The sequence below is a fragment of the Felis catus genome, chromosome B2 (genome assembly GCF_018350175.1).
Source record: "Felis catus isolate Fca126 chromosome B2, F.catus_Fca126_mat1.0, whole genome shotgun sequence".
Classification (NCBI taxonomy): Eukaryota; Metazoa; Chordata; class Mammalia; order Carnivora; family Felidae; genus Felis; species Felis catus.
In genome coordinates this window covers 109693554-109709865 of record NC_058372.1, presented here as the reverse complement: position 1 = coordinate 109709865, position 16312 = coordinate 109693554, and the positions used below count along the sequence as shown (strand labels likewise).

At 35.7% G+C, this 16312-nt stretch overlaps 1 long non-coding RNA gene across 1 annotated transcript in view; it reads right to left on the bottom strand.

Annotated features, from left to right (window-relative positions):
* LOC109499878 overlaps nt 1-14992 on the bottom strand; it is a 64571-nt gene extending 49579 nt beyond the window's left edge. Inside the window, exon 1 of the long non-coding RNA XR_006598248.1 lies at nt 14746-14992. This is a non-coding gene — a long non-coding RNA (uncharacterized LOC109499878). The remainder of the gene's footprint in view (nt 1-14745) is intronic.
* Between the last annotated feature and the right edge of the window lie 1320 nt (nt 14993-16312).

Below are 16312 nucleotides of genomic sequence, written 5' to 3'. Positions count from 1 at the left end.
GAGACTGTCTTTCCTATTGTATATTCATTTCTCCTTTGTCTAAGAGTAATTGACCATATAATTGTGGGTTTATTTGTGGGTTTTCTATTCTATTCTATTGAAACACGTAGGTGTTTATTTTTATGCCAGTACCATACTGTTTTAATTACACTTTGTAATATAACTTGAAGTATAGCGTTGTGATACCTATGGTTTTGTTTTTCTTTTTCAAGATTGCTTTGACTATTCAAGATGTGGTTCTATAAAATTTTAGGGTTGTTTTTTCTAGTTCTTTGAAAAATGCTGTTGGTATTTTATAGGTGTTGCATTAAATCTGTAGATTGCTTTGAGTAGTATAGACATTTTAACAATATTTATTCTTCTAACCCATGAACATGGAATGTCTTTCCATTTCTTTCCATTATCTTGAATTTCTTTCATCAGTGTTTCATAGTTTTTGGGGTGCAGATCTTTCAACACTTTGTTAAAGTTTATTCTCATATTATAGTTTTTGGTGCAGTTGTAAATGCGACCATTTTCTTTTTTAAAGAAATGTTTTACTTATTTTTGGAAAGAAAGGGCACTAGTGGGGGTAGGGGCAGAGAGAGAGACACAGAGAGGCAAGAGAGAATATATAGCAGGTTCAGTGCCATCAGCACAGAGCCCAACATGGGGTTTGATCTCACAACTGTGAAATCATGACCTTAGCTGAAATCCACAGTCGTACACTTAACCAACTGAGTCATCCAGGCACCCCAGGAATTATTTTCTTAATTTCACTTTCTGCTGCCTTTACCCAAAAAATAGAAAAACACTCATTCAAAGAGATACATTCCCTCCTATGTTTATTGTGACATTATTTACAATAGCCAAGCTATGGGAACAGCCCAAGTGTCCATCAATAGATGAATGGGTAAAGAAGATGTGGTATACATGTACAATGGAATTCTCTTCAGCTATAAAAAAACAATGAAATCTTGCTATTTGCAACAACATGAATAGAGTTAGAGAGTATAATGCTAAGAAAAATAAGTCCATCAGAAAAAACAAATACCATGTAACTTCACTCATATGTGGAATTTAAGAAACAAAACAAATGAGCAAAGGAAAAGGAGAGAGACACAAGCCAAGAAGCAGACAGATAACTGTAGAGAAGAAACTGATGGTTATCAGAGGGAAGTAGGTGGGCAAGTGGGTGAAATAGGTGATGAGGATTAAAGAGTATACTTACCATGATGAAAAAAAAAAAGGTAGGATTTTGAGAATCTTTTAAGTAATAGATCCATATTATGTCCTTAATAAATGTTCAAAAGACTGACTTAGCCATCCTCTTTACTATTAATGTAATGTATATTAATTTTGTCTTCTAGCAAGTGCTAAGAAGAGTCATGGAGTGAAACTCACCAGTTTTCTTTCTATTTTTAATTTGACTTTTAGGAAAACAGTGGATGTTAACAATCCCTAAAGTAAAGGAAAGAAGTCAGAAATAGCTCATGACTGCCCAGAAATGAAAGGTGATGAGTGTGAGTTAAAGATGGTGACACAAACACCGGTAGTGAAGAGGTTGGTCAGGCTTCGATATAGAGGTTAAGTGAAGTTGTCAGCGTATTCACATAGGTGTTGAGAGAATATTCAGGGGAGGAGAACCTAAAAGTGCTGGACAATGGGAGAGGTGCATTTTATCTGATTAATACAACTTTCTAGATTGGATTTATTACTTTTATTTTATTAATGAGAAACAGAAGACTAGAGAATTGAGCCCATTGCTGTGTAGCTAGTAATGTATGAAGAAGCTGAAATTCACACTAGGATAATCTGCCTTGAAAAGAAGTCCCCCCTACCTTTTGTTTGCCTTTGAAAAATGCCCTTTTCTAGAACTTTCTCAAAGTAGTGGAAGGGAAGAACTAGCTTCTTTAAAAAAATCATTAATGTTTGCCATATATTTTCAAGAGGTATTCTCTCATCTAATTTTCAGAACAACACTATGAGAAAGGCATTATTTTTTTTCATTTTCCATAGAAAGAAACAGACCCAGAGATTAAATAGCCTTTTTAAGGTCACACAGCTTCTAATTTAGCAAGCGGTGATTCAAATCCAATTCTGTCTATTTCCAAACTTATGCTTATACTAGTACAACATGGTGCCTGAAAGAACGAGATCAATAAGAATGAGAAGTCACACTCAGGTATAAATAAAGATTTGGGGAGTTTTTAAAAATTTTTTTTGAATGTTTGTTTTTGAGAGATAGAGATAGAGATAAACGGGGGGGGGGGAGAGAGAGAAAGAGGGATGGAGGGAGGGAAGGAGGGAAGGAGGGAGGGAGGGAGGGAGAATGAGTGGGGGAGGGGCAGAGAGAGAGGGAGATACATAATCTAAAGTAGGTTCCAGGCTCTGAGCTGTCAGCACAGAACCTGATGTGGGGCTTGAACCCACAAACCATGAGATTATGACCTGAACCCAATTGGATGCTTAACCTACTGAGCCACCCAGGTGCCCCTGGGGAATGTGTTTGTAATGTAAGTTGACGAGGGGAGAGTGGAAACAGAGATGAGAGTCCAAGATTGAGCTTTTGGCGTAGAGGGCAAGGAGCTTGACTTTTTTCAACTTCTCCCAAACTTCTAGACTCCTAGAAGTATTGCAAAATTACTTTCTATTCTCTGAACTTTCCATGCTATTCCATGCTTCTGTACCTTTGGGCATGTACTTTCCTCTGTCTAATATATCTATTTACTACTCTTCTTTTTCTTAGAAAACATCTTTTTAGTCTTGAAAATGTCCAAAATTTATTTTTTTTGCAAATCTTTTGTTAATTCAACCAATGTTGAATGGGATGTTCTTTTGGGATTCTTAGTCCAGTATTGCCTCAAATAATTACCTCAGAAACATCTTTCAGTGATTCTGGAAGCACAAAATAGAGCTGCTGAGAACGGATTGTCTTGAAGATTTTCCAATCTTATATTTAACTGTGGATTTGATAATCTTGCAAGATTATGCTTAATGAATAAACTCCTTAGATTTCAAGATGAAAGAATTGAAAATTTAGACACACACAGACACAGACACACACACTCACACACATTTGTTTGTTAGCTGAAAATATTTTTAAAACGATTAAAGGATCATTCAATCCCTCTATACTTCATGCACAAACACGAATACACACATATGTGCATGTACACACACATATGTGCATGCACACATGCACACACGCATAGGCACTATTCTCAATTTGAAACATTGCATAGGATTCCCAGAGATCCCTACCACTGTCTCCACACCACATGGTCTCTACCCTCAACATACTTACCTGATGTCTCTCATTATGCTTTGTACATAATAATAATGTACAGATGCTTTGTTCATAATAAGCAACTGGATTTCAGAGGAAATAGCACAATTGTATGAATTAAAAGAGAAGTATGATGAAGATTAGAATCAATTAGACCCTTCTGGTATGTGCACCCTTGTTGAGGAAGAGAGATTCTGTTACACTGATTTTCAAGTCCAACATCTAATTTCCAATGCATATCTAATCAGAATCTTACCATTATCTTTTCTTAAAGAATTACTGTTGTATCATAAATATTTTGCCTGTAAAATTTGACTCAGCAGTAAAGTTAGATTTACTGATGCAGAGAGCAAGGACTGTTTACTTTTTTCTCTGCTCTGTGCCAAGTCTATAGTGTGTGGTAGTGTAGAGCATTAGATATATATATATTGTTTTTTTTGAAAACCAGTATTTTTCTAGTCACACATTCATTGAGAATCATGAATTTTAAAGTAGATTTTATCGCTAGTACAAAATATAGTGATATGTTCATTAATGATTATTTTATTTTCTTTTCCATTCACTGAATTTCCCATATGTATAATCAGGGTCAGTTAAAAAAAAAAGAGAAGAAAGACTTATTAGGGTCAGAAAAGAAAAACATGAAATTCAGGGTTAGCAATTAACTGGTGAATCTAGAATATTCCAGCAAAAATAAGTCTTGTTTGGCTATGTTCATTACCCATGCTCTCAGTTATTTACTGCCCCCTTCCTTTTCTTTGGGCTGTATTGATCAAGGATAAAAGTGAACCAGAGATCTATGGTTTGATTTGATCATTGGAAATAAAAATGTTTGTCTTTGAATATAACTTGGGTCATGGTCTCCTAGATTTTGTGGATTGCTGTTAATGGTGAAAATTCAAGACCATTGCTTTTGTAATTCTTGGTCAATGGTCAATGCTTGGCTTGGGCACTGAAGCCCTAAAAAGTGGGCTCATTAAGTAACAAATACCTCTAAGTTGGATGAACAGAACTGTTTTAAAATGTGTATTTGGTCTGGCATTTCTGCATTATTTGTTAAACCCACAAAATGTAGATTTTTATCTCTAACTTCTATTCACTCAGTTGTGGCTACTTTAGGAAGTAGTTTTTCTTTTCTTTCCTTCCACAATGAGAACTGTAAGATTGTTGTTGGTACAGCTTGACCACTGCTTAACAGAAGCAGCTTGTTTATATTACTTCCTGTATTTTTTAAAGACCAGCATTTATTATCCCTCAAGAAGTCTTTAACAGCTTTCTTTCGTAGGGATTTTTTTTTTTCTTGAGGAATAAGTCATGGACTCAATTAGGTTAATAATTTCTTACCCATAATGCCATAATGAATTTATTCTCCACTCAATAGCCTTTGGAGAAAATTACTCAGTATTTAGAAGGGGAAAAATCAGGTTATAAGAAATCTTTTCTGGGAGGGTATATTTCCCAGATTCTTGCCTTAAAAAACCTATTTGGGTACTTTTAAATAATGCTCCATGTGATAAGTTGAGGTTCTATATCTACCTAGTCTTTTGGAAATGGAAGGTACTGAAAATTCTGTTTTGGCTGAGTAAAGAAATGTTAATGACCTGTCTAGTAGTTGAATTTAAGCATACTAGCTTGTGACTGTGCTGCCAAAACAAATGAAAATTCATTGCCTGCTATTGGAACAAATTTAGTTAGGTAACACTTCATTTTTTGGGCATCATCTGGGGAGTGAGTTATTCTACGTAAGCGAATTTTCCACATAAATGCCTTAGAGTTATCTTTTGAAAACAGAAATCAGGGCACCTTGATTTCTTGCTGAAAACCTTCAGTGACTTCCCATTGTCTGTCTAAAGAACAATATATTGCTTTATAATCTACCATTCCAGTTTCATCTCCATCCACAGATGATCCACCTCAGTTTACTTGCCATTCTCTAAACCTACCATGCTCTTTTAACTGTTTGATTCCTAAATGCCATTCCATGGGGTTATAATTCCACATTAGTTTAGTAGATATCTTCTCTGTGTTTCTTTAGCCCCAGTGCATATTTCCAACATAGAAACCATACTGTATGGTGACTTTTTAAAAATTTTTATGTCTCCTTCACTACATTGAGAACTAATAGTGGTCAGGGACCATGCGTCCGTGTACTTTTATTTTCTTAATCTTCATGTCTTTAGAGACGCATATGGTGCCTGACACATGGCAATGTTATATTTGTTTCCTATGGGTGTTGAAACAAATTGCCAAAAACTGGGTGGCTTAAAATGATAGAAATTTATTTTCTCATGGTTTCAGTTCCAGAAACCTGTAATTGAGGGGTTAGTAGAGCTACAGTCTCCTCTGAGACTCTGGGGGTGAATCTGTTCCATGCCTCTTCTAGCTACTGGGTGCCTGCCAACAGTCTTTGGCATTCTTTGATTTGTAGCCACATCACTCAATCTTCACCATCATCTTTACATTGCCTTCTCTTATTTCTGTTTCAAAACTCCATCTACTTTTCCCTAATAAGGATACATGTGATTACAGTTATGGCCCACATGGATAATATAGGATAAGTTTCTGTTCTCAGGATCCTTACCTGAATCATGTATTTTGCCATATAAGGTAACATGCACAGGTTCTAGGAATTAGACCATGGAAATATCTTTGGGAACCATTATCAGTCTATCACAGATACTTAATGTATTTTTAAACAGAATTACCTATTCGAATACTAAAAGTTTCAAAATATTAAAGCATATTTGAAGAAAATATTACTAAAGTTATCTCATACTTTCTTGAGTCCTTAATTATAGTGTGGTATTCAGATCATAATTTCATCTTATGTGCCAGTATTTTATGATTATGAAAAGTAAACTGTACTTTCAGTCATAGATTAATTTTAGGCTCATAGAGAGTGTAAGAGAGCTCTTTCACTGCTCTCCAAATATTTTTAGACTGCAGTAGTTATTGAGCTATCTACAGAACTATACATACAAATAAGATTCAGTTCCTTTTTCAAAGAAATTACTGATTAGTGTGGAAAATAGATATGGAAGCAGAACTATATCAATAAAACATGAAACTTTTGTATGGCTACAGGGTTAACCAAACCTTCAGTTTTATGTAGGAGAAATTAACATTTGGTTAACTTTCTATCTCTGTCCCCCTGGAAACCTGGCAAAAATGACATATCAACTGTATTTTTGGCATTAGTTGTGGCAGAAATGTCCCTTAATTAACAAATTGCATCTAGATTTGGAAGAAGTATGAATGAGCTATATTAAGAATAAGTGAACTATGAATAACTGATGGGGAAGTCATAGCAGGATTGCTAGGCAGTGCTAAGAGCCTAGCTGGGGTTGGAAATGAGAATTTATGGTAGATCCAAGCTTTAGAGTCATGTGATTTTTCTCTAGCAGAGTCTAGTCACCCAAGGCATAGGAACAGACAAGATGGGTTTGTGGTATTCCTCCAGGTTAGAGTTTTTCCTGGTTAGTTTCAGTGGAATTATGTGGGTACTAGGGACTTGAAGATGCTGGCTAGAGTGGTTCTGGTGACAAACCATGGGCTCTTGAGGATGAAAAGTGGGTAGAAAGGGATCAATAGGTTGGAAGGGAATGGATAATTCAAGGGCCTTTATCCTTCTTTGTGGCAGAAGAGATGTTGACAGTAAGGGCATGAGATATGGAAAGGAAAGGAAATAGTGGTTGAAGTAGAACAGTTTGCATGAAAGAAAATAAACATGGGACAATTCCTTGGGTGACAAGAACTTGCTCTGGGAGGGGGTGATTGATGCAGAGAGTAGGTTGAAGGTAGCCAAAACTAAAAAGGTTTGGAAATCATGCTACCATGTGGGATAGATCATCTGTCTAGATGACTCAAGATGACAAAAGCACTTGGGAGAGGAGACAAGACCCTGAGTCAAAAAGGAAATCCCCAGAGAATTGGAGGAGTTACTCAGAGGTCAGGAGATGATAGCGGCAAGGGGAGAAACGAGACTAAAAGGGACAATGAGTTGTTGCATAGGTTAGAAGATGGTGGGGAGACTGGAGGCAGGGGCAATGTGGGAGAGGCAGGTTCGTTTATAACAGTAGAGAAAGCACTTTCAGAAGGGGATGATGAGTGTTTGCTGTGGAATGGAGATTCCAGAAGGCCCTGGGCATAAATTTGGGTACAAGAAGAGAACAGTGTGGAAAGAGGCAATTGATTGTGCAGAAGTTGTGAAGAAATCATAAGGCAGTTAGGTGATGAAACTGAAGGAGAAAAAGTCTAAATTCAGGAAAAAGCAGTAACAAAGAATGAGAGGTAAGATGCGTGGACCAGAATTGATAGCCTGAAATATCCCGACTCTGAAGTCAGTCATTCCGGGTTAGGGTCCTCAGAGGTAACTAGCTTGGTTTCAGCAGAGCGGTTGAAAAGCGTTGCAAGGTGGTGAAGCACCCAGCTTCAGCTCAGGGTCAGTGGCAGGGATTGGACACAGCTCTCCCTTCTTACTGCTGTCCAGGGTAAAAGGTGTTTTCTTTTTGTGAATTATTTCAGCTTCAAACATACTGCTTTTAATCTATTTTTGAGATTAGAATTGGAGTTTATTTTTTTTCTATAATTGAAGACCTTCTGTTCAGTAAAATTCATTTAAAAATAGTCCTTCCCTTGTTCTGGTTTTCTACCTATAATTTTAGAGTATTGGATAGATAGGATATTTTCATATGAAGATTTTAAAAAGTAAAGCCTAGCTTCCTTTGTAACATGCCGTATAACTTTATTCTTCTATATTGAGCACAAATCCTTTCTTTATTAAATTGGTAGATGAAATTGTTTAATAATTTTTAAAAATACTAAAAATTCGTGGTTACCTGCTGAAGGTAGCTTTTAGTTTGTCAGAGGAGGTAGTGAGTTAAGCACTTGTTAGTTTTATAGCTAAAATCTAATTACCCATGTTTATTAACAATAAAGTAGTAAGTTTGAGTTTGAGGTTTTCCTTTCTTTCTTTTTCCCTCCTACCTTTCTAATCTTTTCAGCTAGGAGGAGTCAAGCCCAGGAATCATATATCTGCAACTTGGGCTGTTGTATCCTAATGTTCTAACTCAGAGACCCACAAGCACTTGTCTCCCCTTGACATGTTTATGTTCTCACAATTTGGAAGAGCAGTAATAACTTCTAGGTCCAACACTTCCAGCATTTTGAGATTTGATGGTTTAGAACATTTGGCTTAGACTGAAGGACCTCTCCATACTTGCAGAGAAATTCTCTTTCTTATAGATCATTAAATATATTTTTCTTTGACCTGAGTTAATTTTCTCAGGTAATCTCATTACATTCTTGGCACCATAAATTCATAACTTAAATTGTGCTAAACTGAAAATGTAGCATATTAATATTTTCGGTAGACTTGCTTGGCTTCTGTATCCCTCACTTAACTTTCTCACTTCAGTTAAAAATAAATAATAAATATAATACTGAAATTATAAAATACTTTTTCATCTATAAAGATTTTTTAAAAAAACAATCTTGAAAATAAAGATCACATTACTTTTTTTTTTAATTGAGAGAGAGAGGGTGCAAATGAGTGAGGGCAGAGAGAGAGAGAAAGAGAGAGAGAGGTGGGCCTCATCCGAAGCAGGACTTGTGCTGACCTGAAGCGGGGCTCATGCTCACAAACCATGAGATCATGACGTGAGCCTAAGTCAGATGCTTAACCTATCGAACCACCCAGGCACCCAAGATCACATTACTTTTACGAATTACAGAATTCCACCCCCCCCCCGCCGAACTTTATTAAGGAATAATTGACAAATATAATTAATTGTATACATTTAGAGTGTACAATGTGATGATTTTTATACACACACACACATTGTAGAGTGGTTATGAAGACCAAGGTAACACACCATCATCTCACACAGATAAGTAATTTTTTTTTTCTGGTCAGAATGCTTAAGGCCTACTCTCAGCAATTTCAAGTATATAACATTAACTACGTTATTGTAGATAACATATGATCTATTAACTGCAATGTTATTAACTATAGTCATCATGTTGTACACTATACATTATATTTTATAAGGAATATTTTTAATTCCACTGAAATTTTGGAAACGAAATATGTTTAAGTTTTAGATTCCTTTCCAAACTATATTAATATATTTAATTAAAATATTTTCAGTTTTTAGGCAATAAATCATAACTGAGAAAATGAACCAGATTTCTCATCATTTTACATTTTTAATAAATGTTTTTCTATGCAAGCATGATTATTATACTGAAGAAGTTAAAGTTACTTGAATAAAAAATTATCTTTTGTCATTTCCTTTATCAATTTTTTAAAGTTAAATGAGAATTATTCTTTGTTCCACAGAAAGTTTGAAGATAAATGATTATTGCTCTTGCTCTCTCAGACCTAGGAAAAGTTCATTACGATCAAAACTTTAAATTAAACCAAGAGAATACAGTGATTCTTAAGTAGATAAAAATTATGTCCCTTAGCTTATTCTCAGTTATTTTTAGATATTTGCTATATATATATATATATATATATGACTTTCTTTTAATTAGTGATATTATCAGCATTAACTATAACTTTTATTATGGAAATGGCTGAAATATAATACAGGAGATGATATTACCTTTTTATAAGAAATGAATGCAGGATTCAAATATAACGGACTCTGAGACTGCTTACCAGAGTGAAAACTATGCAAAAAGATCATATTCTCCCAATACAGTGCTTAAAGGAGCATTCCTAAAACCTTGCAAGTGTTTAGTTACCTAGTGACTAGGGATTACATGAAAAAAGTAATATGTTGGATTTCAAACCAGTTTGGACCTAATTTAACTGAGCTCTCAATAATGTTTTCTTTAAATAACTAGGAGGGAACATTTTCTCTGCAAATTCTAATTCTGATTCTTTGGCTCTGCCATCAGGTAGGCTCTTGCTCTGAATTGGCTTGACATTTCACTTCTAATTCCTGGGCAAAGATTGCTGTAGTTTAGCTTGTGTAGAAAGGCACATGTATTTTTTTTTTCTGTTGACATTTCACTTGGTCATTTTCTTTTTGAAAAAGTGACCTCCAACTTTGCTCTTTATCTCTTCTCTCTGTCAATTTCTGCCTCCCCGGATCTCTATCCCCTGGAAGTGCTTTTATCAACAAGCACAGCCCTGCCCAGCTAGCAAGCCAATTGTTATCTAGGTGAGAAGAGTATTAAAGCTTTTAAGTCCACCAAGTCTAGAATTATTCTAGCTATTATCCGTGTATCAAGCTAAACTGCACAATATTTGCCCCAGAGGGAGACATTATCTTTATTATTCTGGTCAGAAAACAAATTGCCCCTGCCCTGGAGTGAGATACTCACTTCCTGAGTGCTCAGTAAATTGAATGGAGCTTGTCCTTGCAGATGGACTTAATTTATACAACTGATTTTCTGCTTAGATTTTCCTGTGTAGGATGAATTTCTGCCTTAAGCATAGTGTCCTTGTCTGAAGCCCATATATCTTACTTGATTTTACTAATTTCTATCACCAAGATACATGTCTTTTCCTTGCTCACAACCATCTCGGCCTTGTGTCCCTTTGTGAATGAGCTGATGGCATAGACCCCAGGCCTAAAGGACCTGAATTTGAATCACATTTAGATATTAGTATATGTGAACATGAACCACACACAACTTGATCACACCTCTCTGGGCATTTGTCAGACTGCCTAATGGACCTCACAATCTACTTCATTTAGATGTTTCCTTAGATACTGTTTGAAGTGTGGGTGACAATTCTTCATGGCTTTTTTCTATGACTTGTGGCAGATTTTGCCCCTGGCTATGTTTTAAAGGATGTTTGTATATCATACAGTCTTGGTCTCCATACCCCCTATAGAGGTAAAGGGCAGATTTTATTCCTGACCAGGACAGTGAAAGTATTATCTCCCTCTTGGACAAAGAATGACAATGTTATTAGCTTTACTCTTTAAAGATTGAGGGGTTTCCTAAACTCAGGCTTTATAAAATGTGACCAAACCCACTGTGTGCTCAGCCCACTGGGGCCTTCCTACTGCCCCATGGGGTTTACTAGTTGGGGGGAGAAGAGATTTAAATATGAAGCTCATGCTTCTTCTGTGCTATGAGTAATAAAGCCCTTTGTCTCTGACCCAGGAATTTCATGTCTTCTGCTAACACTTATGAAAGTATGATAGGCTAAAATCTGAGGTCCTTCACAGTTCTTGCAACTATTCCACTTCATTTTCATGAAGCAGAAAGAATACAGACTTTAGAGTAACCTGTATCAGAATTCTGATTCACTCACCTGCTTTGTTATCTCATACAAATTAATATCCTCTGTCTCAGTCTCTTCATTCATAACACGGGCTAATGTTGAAGATTAGACAGTGAATGTATATTTGGGGCACATGGGTGGCTCAGTCGGTTGAGCTTCCCATTTAGGTTTCAGGTCGTGATCTCGCGTTTTGTGAGTTCGAGTCCGGCGACAGGCTCTGTGCTGACAGCTCAGAGCCTGGAGCCTGCTTCTGCTTCTGTGTCTCCTCTCTCTGCCCTTCCCCCACTTGTGCTCTGTCTCGCTCTATCAAAAATCAATAAATGTAAAAAAAAAAAGAAAACGAATGTATATAGACTGGGTTTCCATATTTCAACGGATCATAGAAATAATGTTTTGAGCCAGGACATTTGGTCCTCAAAGCCATGTTCTATATACTACACCACATAAATCTGATAGGAAATGCCATATGATATATTGTCTAGCCTGTTCTTTCTCTTGCTTCACTAATTTCAGCCATAGCTATCATAAATACACTTTCAATGTCTCTAGTTAATTTTTCACTAGATTTTTTAAGGAAAAAAACCCCAAGTATCCTAATTAGAAGTATTGGTTGGATTGAAGATCTTACCTCTTAGAAAATGACACTTTGTATATTTTACACATTTCCCTTCAAAATATAAAGAACTACATCCCTTTAAAGACTTCACCCCTTCCTTTTTTTTTTTATACATAAGATATCTGAACAGATTTTGCATTTAACTTTCACTGGCTGAAAATCTCATAGTACTGTTCAGCTACTGCCAAAATATTCCCACTCTGCAATCATTCACTTAGCCCTAAAACCTTCCTCAAAGCTCAGATCAAACTACCACATACATTGCATGCCTAATTGAACCTCTTAAAACTTAGTATTGCTGTCAGTGAAAACTGTTTTGTACCTTTAGGAAGCCATGTGATCCATATGGTTGCATATTATTAGTATGATGCTATTTTGGAGATGTGAAAAAAATTAAATTTTCATTCAACATTAAGGCACATTGTGTTGATCATATTGAAAATACAATGAAGATTGTATTTTTTACAATGAAGATCGAATTGCAAAATATTTATATCATCTACTTTATTTAGCTTGGATCTTCTTAGAGTCTTGTTGTTATTATCCTCCCAGCCTCTGAGTCTTCTCTCCTAATGAAATTATGAAGGCAACACTTGCCTTTCCTTAAATTATTAAACTTTCTCTATTCAAGGAATTTTAAAATCTCATTTCTTTGTCTGGCTATGATTTGGGAAAATAAGTATATTTCTTTAGCTTTGCCTCTGACCGAATGTGCAATTTCCATGATTTCTGTTACTGTTCCACTATATCATTTATATGTAAATAATAGTGATATTTGTCAATCAATTCATATAACGATTCTGGTTTAACAGTTGTATAATGCTTAGCTCCATCATAACACTACTCTGTTGTATTTAATTATTCTTAAGTGGCTAAAATAATGTTCATTTAATTTCATCTTTTCATTTATTTATTTGCAAGCTGCCTGTTTCAAAAAAGGATTACTGTTATTTATAAAGATACATATGCTCTAATTAAATATGAAATAAGAAATGAGGAAATTGGGACAAAGAGAAAAGAGCCACATACTTGCCTAGAAGATTTCAAGCAAGCGAAGCAAATTGAACATAAAGATTCGTATTCAATTTGATGTCCATGAGATAATAAAATTATTTTCTCATTGCAAAATGAAATTTTTTTCATTAACATGAACTTTACAATGTAATTAACAATGTTCTCAGCCAAATCTTTATGGAAACTATATTAGTCTGCTTTGACTACCATAATAAAGTACCACATACTGGGTGGCTTAAACAACAGTATTTCTTACAATTTCTTCCCAGCCCTCACTAGGAAGTCCAAGATAAAGCACTGGCCAGTTTGGTTCCTGATGAGGTTTCTCTTTTTGGCTTGCAGAGGTCTGCCTTCTCTTGTGGCAGAGAGAAAGAGCACCCTGGTAACTCTTCCTCTTTTTATAGGGGCACCAGCCCTACTGGAGTAGAGCCTTGCCCTTAGACCTCATATAACCCTTATCACCTCCTTACAGGCTCTATCTTTGAATATATCCACACTGGGAGTTAGAACTTTAACATATGAATTTGAAGAGTGGGGCACATTCAATCCATAATAGTTATGACAATATTTTATAAGACTATTTTTTTATAGAATCCTTCAGTAGAGGTCAATGGCGCTATCCCAAGTATATTTGGGTAAAGGCACAACTGGTGTTCATTTTCATAATAGCTATATCTAAATTTGGAAACAATGTAAATATTTACTAGCAAGATATTTATTAAAGAATTTTTTGTGTTTTCATATGATAAATTTTATGTCATAATTAAAACTGTCTTCAGAGGATCCTTAATTAGTGGATAGTTATGAAATAAATTTTAGCAAAAGAGTGAGGATACAGACTCCCGCATTCCAGTTGTAATCATGTTTCTGTCGAGGAAATGTAAGAAGAAAAGATTAACAGTGATTAACTCTGGGAAGAGGAATTTAAAATGATTTTACTTTCTCATATTTTAAAAAGTTTCCACTTACAGTGATTACACATAATGTCTATAATCATTGATGGAAAACTCAGTGGATGTTAAAAATAAAATCCATCTGACTTACTTCTGACCATGAAAGAAACCCAAGTACTAGCACAACTTTTGGGACTACATATTTCTAATCCTCCTTTCTGGCTTTCCTTTCTCTTCATAAAGCCCACACCCTGGTCAAACCAAGCTTCTTGTTAGGTGAATAGTTATTCATGCTTCTTTCTTTACCTTTGTGCTTGTGCTGTTAGCTTTGGTTCCTCCAGTAACTCTGCCCCTCTGACTCTAATTGCCAAATTCTGTCTAGTGATGTGTTCCTTGTTCTCCACCAACTTAATGTAGTTGTCTTTACTTCCCAAATTCTTGTTGAATGCATCCTTCCTATAGGCTCCTAAATTACTTTTGGCTTTTTTCTAGCAGTAATGACCTTACAAGAAAACATTATTCATGGGAATGATTTTTTTTCTCCCTTTAAACTCATAGTCCCTTAAGACCGATCTTTTCCTACTCACTTTGTGTCCTTACAGTGCCTACCATAGATATAGCAGATGTTACAATTACCTATTGCTGCCAAAACCACCAGAATCTGGTGACTTAACAGCAACTATTTCATTATTTCTCTGGGACTTACCTGGGCAGTTCTTCTATTCCAGATGATGATGGTTGGGACTGTAGTCACCTGAGGATTCAAATGGGCTGGAACAGACAAGATGGCTCACTGAAAACCTGGTCATTCAACCTAGCTGTCAGCTGGAAACTCAGCTGGGCTGCTCTACCAGAGTAGTCTGGACTTTTCACAGCCTGGTGGCTGGGTTGCAAGAGAAAGCATGCCAAGAACAAGAGTTCTCCGAATCAGAAAATAAAAACTACCGGTCTTCTTAAAGCCTGGGCCTGGAATTGTCATGGCACATTTCTGCTACATTCTATTGGTTGAGGTGGTCAGAGAGCCAGCCTAGATTCAAAGAAAGGGGAAATAAGTGTCACCTGTCAATGAGGACAGTGAACAAGAATTTGCAGCCACGTTGAATAATCACAGCAGGTGAACGTTCATTTATTCAACCAATATTATGGAGCTCACTGGGGTTATAGCTATGAGGAAAAAAAAAACAAGCAAAACTCCTGCTCATTGTGAAGCTTTCATTTTATTGGGAAAAGAAAAAAAAAGAAAAAGTAAAATGTGTAGTACATTAGAATATGATAGGTGTTATGAGTGAGATGACCTTGCCATAGTGTTCCCATTGCCTGTTTGTCCCAGTTTAAATACTCACACATCCCTTTTCACTCTCAAAAATGTCTTGGTTTGGACAAAAATTTATTTGGCCATCCTAACTGGTGGAAAATGAAGCAGAGAAGGGCTTAGGGTGTTGAGGGCTGTGAATATAAGTAAGATGATTAGTAAAAATATCACTGAGAAAGTGACACATGAGTAGAGACCTAAAAGAAGTAGGGAAGCAAAGTTGTATGGTTATGTTTATGTGCTTCAGCTCAGTGACATTTTGAAATTTAAACATAAAAAGGAAGAAAAAATTAGTGGTATACATTATATATAAAATTCACAGGCTTCTGCTTCTTCTAAACTATCATGCTTCACAACTAAATTGGTTAATTCAAAATACCCAGGTCCCCCTTTTTCTTATTTGTTTCTATATGTAGAATTTACATGTTATATAACGCTCACTTTGGTGTTAGAAAAGCTTCTGAGATGAAGTGAATCAATTTGGGCATATTCTTCCTTACAAAAACAAACAAACAAAAAACAGAGAGCTACTTCTAAAAGCCACTCTATGTTATTATTTATATTATTTTGGAGAAAATTGTGAAATACATGTGCTATTCACCAGAGGGTGCTATAGCCATCTGAAACAAAGTACAGTGGCATAGCCAATCTTCAGGTATTCTCAAGAGCTTAGACTTTTGCCTGGAAAACATTTGTTAAAATGTTCTCTCTTCTCTGTTTTTTCCTTTTTATTTTCCATTCTCCTCATATTACCTTCAACAACTCTACCAAACTTTAATCATATCTTATGTCAACTAATATTAAATCATTTGAGATCGCTTGAGCCTTAACTGCTGGTACAACCATGAATCACAAACATATAGGTAGTTCACAAAAATGATGCAGGTGTATATAAGCCAAGGTTGATATACTGAAACACATTTCCTGCCTAAAAGTGACTTTCATGTTTTGTCATGGAAAA